The 10,432-nt window shown below is 45.1% G+C and overlaps 1 long non-coding RNA gene across 2 annotated transcripts; it reads right to left on the reverse strand.

Moving 5' to 3' along the window:
* Positions 1 to 2,690: 2,690 nt before the first annotated feature.
* On the reverse strand, positions 2,691 to 5,437 carry C430042M11Rik (RIKEN cDNA C430042M11 gene). 2 transcript variants are annotated; one of them, NR_155491.1, is made up of 2 exons: positions 5,235 to 5,437; positions 2,691 to 3,993 (listed from the first exon to the last, which is right to left on the reverse strand). It is a non-coding gene; the product is annotated as an RIKEN cDNA C430042M11 gene (long non-coding RNA). The 2 variants fall into 2 exon arrangements; NR_155490.1 differs by having other exon boundaries at positions 2,691 to 4,132.
* Positions 5,438 to 10,432: the final 4,995 nt, after the last annotated feature.

Below are 10,432 nucleotides of genomic sequence, written 5' to 3' on the forward strand. Positions count from 1 at the left end.
TCTGCCATTGATCAGTCCCCGATTGACTGGGGCCTTCCAGATATTGATCCTTGGTCCTTCCAGACTGTACCTGTTTGTATTTAGCTGCTTTGCCTATTGCTGGAACAAAAAGGGGTTAATTTTGGCTCCCAGTTTGAGGGGGAAGTCATGGCGACGGGAGTTTGAGGCAGCCCATTGTATGGTATCAACGGGCAGGAGGCAAGCTGGATGCTGACCAGTGCTGATGTTCAGCTCCCAGTCGCCTTCTTACTCAGCCTGAAAGGCAGGCAGCTCACAGACTATCGCCACCCACAGTTAGTGTGGGCCTCCCCAGCTCAATTAACTAGCAACTCCCTCACAGATGTGTCAGGAAGCTCGTTTCCATGGTGATTGTAAATCCCATCAAGTTAATAATCAAGATCAAACATCAGGCTGCTCCCAGGTGCCACCTCTTTCCTCCGTATACAGGAGCTTATTTGTGCCATGGAATCAGAGGAAAACAGCATCTACTCAGGGCTCCGATCCCATCAAGGCCTTCCCACTGCTGGTGCGGTCCTGCTCTACCCCCCTGGATTGGGCGGTGCATGAAGACCTTTAGATGCCTCTAAGTTTGGCTGAACATGGCTGTTGATAACAAGCTGATCCCTTAGTCCCTCAATAGATTGAGCTAGTGTGTCAGCAGCTCAGACCTGTTGGTCTGTCCGTCTGTCGGTCTCCCTCCCTCTCTCTCTCTCTACCTCCTTTCATACATTCATTAAGTATTTAAGAACAAATAGATTTCTATGAATAAAAGAAATGCTTCATGGGCTCTACTGGTGAATGGGAGTGGGTTGGGGGTGGGGGGAGGGACACAGGCCACGCCCACAGTCTTCTACAGTACTCTCACAGCACAGTCCAGTTCTGTAATCCTAAGTGTGGGGGGTATTTCTCCCACTAGCACACAGGCAATCAGACTACAGCAGTGCCTGGGGTGGGGTGGGGGCGGCGGGGGACATCGTCATTCTGACCCTTCTGCATGGCTATAGCATTAGACCCCACAGGATGAGAACTCAGTCCCATGAGACTGTCCCCGACTTCAGACCAGCTGCTAAGAAGGAATTTTGGTTTCTTCCTTTCCTTTCTTTCTTTTCAGGTGTGTTCTGTTTGGTTTTAACTTTTCTTTCCTTTTTATCTATTCTTCTCTCACACAGTAGATGGAGACCGCAGTTTTCCTTCACTCCACTCCTCCCAGTCCCCACCACCGCCTTCCCTCTTCCCCAGCTCCACTGCTCCTGTTTCCCTTCAGGAAAGGGCGGGCCTCCCAGGGATATCAACTGAACACGGCTTAACAAGATGCAATAAGACCAGACACAAATCCGCCTATCAAGTCTGGACAAGGCAGCCGAGGAAAAGGGTCCCAGGGGCAGGCAAAAAGCACCCAACTTTCACTGATACAAGTCCACAAACTCCCAAGCTAACCAGCAGAACATATGAGCAGAGGGCCCTGCACAGACTCATGCAGGCTCCATGATCGCTGTTTCAGTCTCTGTGAGCCCCTACGAGCCCTGCTTAGTTGATTCTGCGGACCATCTTCTTCTGGTGTCCTTAACCCCCTCTGACCTCCAATCAACAACTTGGGATTTCGGAGGCTGGTTCTTGGAAGATTTGTAGTTGCTGAGCGTCTCCACTGGCACGCTGCTGCCCCCTTGTGCAGAAACCTGAGATAGCATCCTTGAGGATGAGAGGTTGAACTGCAGGCTGTGGCCAGAGGCCTGCTGTATAAGTCTGCTTAGATGCCCCAGTGGAAGATGTCTGAATGTAGTTCAAATCACTGCCCTTATGCAAGCGAAATGGCTACAACTGCAGGTCACTGAATTGGGGGTGGCGTGTCACACTCCAGTTAACCGAGACTACAGGCATAAGGGTTCCCATAGCCGTTTAGTGTTGTTCTGTTTTAAGTGTACTGAAATAGACCTGAGACATGAGCACAACGGAACATGTGAGTGGCACCATTTCGACTTCAGAGCCCAGCACGTAGGCCCCCACAGCTGCCAAAGAACTAGTCCACTGAAGATCTAGTCTGGACTGTCAGGATCTGGGGAAGTCCCTAAATGTCCTAACCTTGCCTTTTGGCTTCTATAGTTCTACTTTCACTAACTGTTCTTGCTAAGTGAAGTGTGTCAACCAGGATGTGATGTCTGTGCATAAAGGGCAAGAACAGAGCATCTTGGGCTGCATGATTTGAGTTAGTTCCCCTGCAGTCACTGGCTGGCAATCCTTCTACCGTGCTTTAAGAGTATCTGTGTGGGCTGGATCTAGGCCTCCCTGAACATATGTAGCAGATGTGCAACTTGGTTTTCATGTGGGTCCTGAACAACTGGAACGGGCGATGTCCCAAAAGCTGTTGCCTGTTCATGGGATATGCTCTTCTGCTGGGCTGCCTTGTCTGGCCTCAGTGGGAGAGGTTGTGCCAAACCCCACAGAGACTTGATGTGCCTGGGTGAGGGGGATACCCAGGGGGTCCCCACTAGCTCAGAGGAGGAGGGGGTGAGAGGATGGGGAAAAGGATTGTGGGAGGGGATGACCAGGAGGGTGGCAGTGAACAAGATGGAAAATTAATTTTAAAAAACAGACTCTCTGTGTATTCTCTGGTGGAATTACCTCTGAACAATATCTCTCATGAATGGTACATAGCTGAAGTTTAAACAAATCTGGTCTGACAAGTCTGGTATTTAGTAGCTGGGTCCGCACATTTCATATTTAATCATTGATATAATTGTGTTGAGGAAAGGAAGAATTCCTTAGTCCTATCATAGGAAGTAGAGTTTAGTTGAACAAAGAAAACAATACAACAATGACACTGCTCCAAGAACAGAACAGGTTCTAAGAACGGCAGCCAGCGCTGAATTCTGAAGGTGTCTGCAGAGCAAGAGAACTGACACATACACACAGGACTTAATAGTTAGCTGCTCAGTCCATTTCAGGGTCTCCAGGAGCCAATGATTCGCAGATCCTGCCTTTGAACTTTCCCGACATTTGCTTGGTGTACTGAGCAGATGCTGGACTCCACTCCGAGTCCGTGGTCTTCTGCAGATATTGCTGGTGGCACCTATGCTAACGTCTTGTTTTGGGTTTTCCATTGACTAGACTCAGCTGGTTTTTCTATTGATGCTATGACACAAAATTAGTGGTGTCAAAATAATGCTAGTAAGCCAAACCTGGTGGCAACAGACTATAGCTACTGGAGGCTGAGACAGGAGAGAAAATTCAAAGCTATTTGTGCTGAAGAGGAAGCCCAAGGGCCTGAGCAACTATGGGAGACTATCTCTCAGAAAAAGAAGAAGAAGAAGAAGAAGAAGAAGAAGAAGAAGAAGAAGAAGAAGAAGAAGAAGAAGAAGAAGAAGAAGAAGAAGAAGAAGAAGAAGAAGAAGGTTAAGAAGAAGGTGTATTCGTCACGGTTCTCTAGAGCAGAACTTATAGAATGAATCTCTCTCCCCCCTCTCTGTCTATCTACTTTTCTCTATCTATCTATCTATCTATCTATCTATCTATCTATCTATCTATCTATCTATCTCATATATATACATATATATATGGAGAGAGAGAGAGAGAGAGAGAGAGGCTGTTGTCCAGCTAATCAAACAACAATTGACCATGAACATAAAGCCCAAGAATCCAGTGGTTGCTTGGTCCACAAGGCTGGATGTCTCAGCTGATCTCCTGTATCTGCCGGAATCCCGCAGAAGTAGGCGGCGCTAACGCCAGTGAAGGGATGGATGTGCTCGAGAGGCGAGGGTGAGCAGGCAAAGAACGAAAGCTTCCTATGTCGTCCTCTTCCATAGACTTCCAGCAGAGGGTGTGGCCCAGGTTAAAGGTATGTCTTCCCACCTCAAGATCCAGATCTCACCTCAAAGCTGGTCTAGAAGTAGATTCATCCACTACAAAACCAGCGGAGTCATCTCCCATAGGTATGTCCTCCACTTCTGGATGATTGCTCATTCCGGGTATCATCAAGTTGACAAACAGACATGGCTACTGCAAAGGGCAGGGTCGAGATGGATTAGAGGTACAGACGCTTGTCACTGAGCTGACGACCTAACGTCCTTCCCTGGGATCCGCAGTGATGGAAAGAGAGAGCTGATTCCTCACAATCGTCATCTCACCTCCAAACTCACTCCGTGGGGCAAAAATAAAAAACCAAATTAGATAAATGTATATATTTTTTATTTAAAATGGCAGGGGATGCCTTTAATCCTAGCACTTGGGAGGCAGAGGCAGGCGGATTTCTGAGTTTGAGGCCAGCCTGGTCTACAGAGTGAGTTCCAGGACAGCCAGGGCTACACAGAGAAACCCTGTCTCAAAAAACAAAAAACAAAACAAAACAAAACAAAAAGGCAGGGGATATAGCTCAGAGATAGAACACTTGGCTATTATTCATAATGCCTTTGATTTAATCCCCAGTCCCGAGAGACAAGACAAGACAAAGCAACCCGATGTCCTGCCACATACACCAATCTATCATCTTTAGTTTTGAAGCCTGAATGGGGCTCGAAGGTGAAAATCCAGGTGTTGTCAGAGCTGTATTTTTTTTAAAGACTTATTTATCTTATGTTCGTTGGTGTTTTGCCTACATGTATGTCCATATGAGGGTGTCAGATCCCCTGGAATTACAGACTGTTTCGAGCTGCCATGTGGGTGCTGGGAATTGAAACTGGAAGAGCAGCCAGTGTTCCTAACCACTGAGCCATCTCCTCAGCCTTGGGTCTTGTCTTTTTTTTTTTTTTTAAAGAGTTCAGGTAGAAGACATAGGTTTCTTCTTCTCTAACCTATCAAGATCCTCCTCACACCTGCAAGTAACGGAGACTCCAATTAACCGGGAGCTTATGGGATGCTGAGGATTTATATGCTAGGTGACAAGCAAGTACACCCCTCCCCCCACTAAATAAAAGTGTAATTTAAACAATTCAAAGACACACGTCTAGAGAGATGGCTCAGCCACTGAGAGCACTTGCTACTCTTGTAGAGGGCCAAGGTTTGGTTCCCAGTATCCACATGGCAGCTCACAATTGCCTGTACCTCCAGTTCCAGTGGATCTGATGCCCTCTTCTGGCTTTTAATGGCACCACATACACACACACAGTGAACAAAACATACATGCAAGCAAACGCTCATAACTAAATAAATCTTAGGAATATAAAAATGAAACAAGACAGAAAAACAAGCAAAGAAAACCCGTTCAGCTAAGGGGAAAGTTAAAGGCTCATATAACAAGATACCTGTCTGAGTCAGGGGTTCTCTTGCTGTGAAGAGACCCCATGACCATGGCAGCTCTCATGATGGAAAACATACTCTGGGCTGGCTTAGTTTCAGGGGTTTAGTTCATTATCATCATGGTGGGAAGCACAGCCGTGTGTAGGCAGACCTGGTGCTTGAGAGGAGGAGAGCATTCTATATCCAGATCCGAAGGCATCAGGAAGAGACCTTGAGCCACTAAGCCCCAGCTTGAGCTCCTCAGACCCGCCCCCTAGTGACGCGCATCCTCCAGCAAAGCCACACCCACTCCAACAAGGCCACACCTCTTTAGTGGCACTCCGTATGGGCCTATGTGGGCCATCTTCATTCAGACCACCACAGTAGCTAAAGGATATTTGCAGGAGGTGTAACTGAGGAGACCCAGCCTGAATGTTGCTCATGTCAGGTTTTGTGTGACAGCGAGGAGAAAAGTGACTAACACACGTCCTATTCCTGGTGGCTGAGGACAGCTGGTTACACGTAGCGTTTCCTTAGGACCACGCCCTGTCTCCAGTGCTGCAGGTGCTTGCTTGCTCTGCTGTGGGGGCTGCAGAGCGGGTTGAGTCATGTTAGCAGCATCCTTCCATTCTTCCTACCAGACATATGTTGTTGAAATTTTTTAATCCCAATCTGGGGTTTCTCTATCACCTTGATCATTCAGTTCCTGGATAAAAGACACACAACCTTTATATTTACAATAAGCCTTAATCAGCACAAGAGCTGGGCAGATACCTACCCTCTATGCTATTAGAATCTACCTTCCTATCAATAACCCCAAGTTATTATTTACTATGTTTCATCTATGCTGCTCTTAACTCCAATTGGTCAGCCCTCAGGTTCTCCCTCGAGAACCCATGGCTTCTCTCTCCCTCCTTCACCTTCTTCTCCCTCATGGTTTTCCTCAGACCCCCAGTCCTGGAATCCTAAACCCCACCTATGTCTCTTCTGTCCAACTATTGGTTGTCAGCATCTTTATTTACCAATGAGAAATAACTTGGGTGCAAAGTCACTGGGTCTACACTCAGACTTTCTCTCAGGGAACCAGGTCTTAGGGGCTTGCACTTAGCCCTACAATACACAGCAAAAGACCAAACCTCAAAAGACTTAGGCAATTCTCCCCATGTTTCTGGGAGATCAAACTGCCATGAAGGGAGAACCAGATGTGTGTGCTGGCCACGAGAGGCTCAAATGTCCATACTTGCACCCATTACTGGGACAAAACCAGTAGTAACCAGCAGACGTTGCTTGGATCTGGTGTTTCCAGGTTCCCAGACTTTTATTCAAGAAAACTAAAATAAAGGCAGAAACAAATTGCAAAGAAGCAAAGGAGTTTTATTTCAAAGCAAAGCAATAGTATAGACCAGAAACATCCTGTCAAGAGTGATAGGGGACACTATCTATCGATCGATTTATCTATCTATCTATCTATCTATCTATCTATCTATCTATCTATCTATCATCATCATCATCTATCATCTATCTATCTATCTACCATCTATCTATCTATCTATCTATCTATCTATCTATCTATCATCTATCTATCTATCTATCTATCTATCATCATCATCATCTATCTATCTATCTACTATCTATCTATCTATCTATCTATCTATCATCTATCTATCTATCTATCTATCTATCTATTATCTAACTATTCATCCATCTATTTATCCATCTATCTATCCATCTATCTATTATCTATCTACCTATCATCTATCTATCATCTATCTATTATCTATCTATCTATCTATCTATCTATCTATTATCTATCTATCTATCTATCTATCTATCTATCTATCTATCTATCTATCTATCTATCTTATATGTAAGTGTTTTGCCTTCATGCATGGATGTACACTACTTGCCTGCCCAGTTTCCTCATCAAATCCCTTGGGACTGGAGTTGCAGATGGTTGTGAGCCATCATGGTGCTGGGAACTGAACCCTGATCCTCTACTAGAACAGCAAGTGTGTTCAACCACTGAGCCATCGCTCCAGAACATCCCCCACCCCCATATTCTATCATTCCTGACTCTTCATGACATGGTTCCAAATGATCTTGATAAGAGTAAATGTGTGTGGAATCCTGGGGTCCAAGGCACCCTGAGGAGTGTCAACACTGACATTTTTTTGTGGCTCAAGTGTTGTGGATGAATTTATATTTGTTACCTACAATGAAGAAAACTGAGAATATCTATGAGATGCCCAAAGTTATTTAGTCTCTCTCTCTCTCTCCCTCCCTCTCTCTCTCTCTCTCTCTCTCTCTCTCTCTCTCTCTCACACACACACACACACACACACACCACATACCCCCACACACCCACCATATATTCTACTAGTAAGTAATACTAAAAGAATTTCACATAAATCCGAGGAAAAGACCCAGACACATCAAAGAATCTAAATGAACAGAAGAAATTTAAAGACGACACTGAACAAAAAATGCTCAGCACCCTTAAATCTACTTTCTGTTTTTCCCTGGCAACATAGTTTCTTCTGCATACAAAACAGCACACACTGCAAGGAGAAAGACAGCTCAGGTCTGTGAGCTCAGGGAACTTGTGGTTAGATGACCTTGGGAGTTCATTCTGGACTTCACAAAGATTTCTTGTATTTTTTTTTTCCCTGATAGTTACAAAATTCCTAGCTCCCATAAGTGGGAGGGTAAGATAGAATGGATCATAACAAGGCAGATAGCAAGAAAACTATCATACACCCAGAGGAACTGCCGATCTGAAGGTCTAACACCAAGTATTGACGAGTCTAAAACTAAAACTCAGTCTTACTGGCAGGAGTGGACGCTCCCTCCAGCATCTTCTGGGATCCGGAGCTCACAGGTAAAGGTGGCCCACTGGGTGGCAGAGAAGTTGGCTAAAGGGCTTCAGGCTAAAGTTGCTAGCATGTAGGCAAATGTGCTGCCTAATCTTAAGTGGGAATCCATGTACTGTCTGCTGAGCTGTAGGAGCCAGAAGAGAAGCATTGGACAGAGGGATAACAGCCCCTGCAGTGGCCTCTAGCACCTATATTGACAGGGCCAGACAGTGGCAGAAGATGACAGAAAACCACTGTCATCTGGGTCCAGTTCCAGGGCTGCAGAGCAGAGGACAAGCAGAGGAGGGATAACTTCCTGCCACTCCCATCTTCTGTGTCCTCAAAACACTCAAGGAGAGTTTTCCTGAATCATGTCTTTTTATGCATTGATTGTAAGAAATAGGGTGACCAGTAACTGATTAGGGTGCCCAGTGACTAGGGTTCAGATTGTCTGGGACAGTCACAGTTGGTGCTCACTGGTCTTTCACCCTCAGAACGATCCCCCTTTGAAGCCGGTCTATGTGGTATCAGTTTCTGTCAAGCCCTCCCACTGATAGGAGCTAGGGATTTTTGTAAGTATCAAAACAACGACGACAAAAATACAAGAAATTTTTGTGAAGAATGAGCATACAAGTATCCTGTGCTCACAGACCCTGAGCCATTTTTTCCCCTTTGTATGCAAAAGAAACTAATTTGCAAAAAAAAAAAAAAAAATCAAAGAAGTAAACATCCAAAGAGATGCATCATTGAAAACTGTTAGCCGGGCGTGGTGGTGCATGCCTTTAATTCCAACACTCAGGAGGCAGAGGCAGGCGGATTTCTGAGTTCGAGGCCAGCCTGGTCTACAAAAGAAAACTGTTCTTTTACCTAAAAGAATTACTTTAATAAGTAAATATAAAAATTATAAGTGACATGATGGTACAGTGTCATAGTACTATGTTAGAAAGGTGCTATTTTCCTATTAACAATATATGAAGTAGCAGTAGATTTTTTACAATACAGCATAGTTTAAACAGCATAGTTTAGATTGGACAGTTCTATTTGTTCACAGGTATTTTGTATCTATCGGACAGCACCAGCTATGAATCTGTTGGGTCAATGGTTATGTGCATTTAAAACTTGATTAGAGGAGCTGAAAAGATGGACCAATGGCTAAGGGCACTGGCTGTTCTTCCAAAGAACACAGGTTGGATTCCCAGCACCCACAGCTACCACTAGGCTCACAACCATCTGTAACTCCAGCTCCAGAGAATCTGATGCCCTCTCTGGTCTCTGCAGGCCACACACATATTTTATACGGACACACATGCAGTCAAAACACCCATACATATACAATATTTAATAATTTAAAAAACCCAGAAGTATCCATTTTCCCATATTTCTGTCAACACTGGGTGTTACCGGTTTTTTGAATTTGTTACTATCTGACTAGCTTTCAGCAATTCTTCATTTTGGTTTCAATACTAAGGGAAACATGCTCCCTCGATTCGCATTTCCTCCACTCTGTAATCTGCTCATACCTGCATGAAAACTCACTGAACTTCACCTTGGACTCTCCATCTGTCTCAAGAAGATAAAGGGTCATGTGCTTACACGGCGCTGTGGGGGATCGAGAACCACGTGGGTAGGAGGGCACTTAAGCCCAGACAGACAAACAGAGAGCATTGGAAAGACTTGAGGATGGCTCACCCTGTCCCAGGTAGCAGCTTGTGATGTTCTTTTAAGAAACATAGTATTTATTTTCATTCTATTTTTAAAATTTATTTTTTTATTGATGTGACCGTGCACATGTCTCTGTGTGTACATGCTACATGTGTGTGAGTGCACATGGATGTTACACTCAAGCTCTAGCTCCTCTGCAGCTGGAGTTACAGGGGGTTGTGAGCTGCCCAGTGTAGGTGCTAGGAACTGAACTCAGGGTCTCTGGAAGACAGCAAATGCTCTTAACCTCTGACCCAACCTTCCAGTTTCAGAGAAAAATGGTATTTAAAGGCTGCTTTTAAAGGATGCTTAAAAACCAGGTTCTGTGCTGTATGCCTGTAATACCAGCACTTGGGAGGCAGAGGCAAGAAGATCAGGAATTCAAGACTAGTTACTGCTACATACTGAGTTTGAGGCCAGCCTGGGCACCACGAGAGCAACCAACTGACTAGCAAAAACAAAACCCCTAAAAATAATCTTGAAGCCCTTCCAATTAAGACAGAATTGTCCTGGACGCTCCTGGGTGGGTGTGACTGGTACCCACAGCAAGTCTCTGACACCAGCTGTCTGTCCATGATGGCTGCTCTGGGGCTCCTTGTGCGGAATTTGGCTTCTATTCAGCAACATTTATGCTTAATACATAATCGTAATGAGACACTGGCTAAAAATAA

The sequence above is a fragment of the Mus musculus genome, chromosome 17 (genome assembly GCF_000001635.26).
Source record: "Mus musculus strain C57BL/6J chromosome 17, GRCm38.p6 C57BL/6J".
NCBI classification, from domain to species: Eukaryota; Metazoa; Chordata; class Mammalia; order Rodentia; family Muridae; genus Mus; species Mus musculus.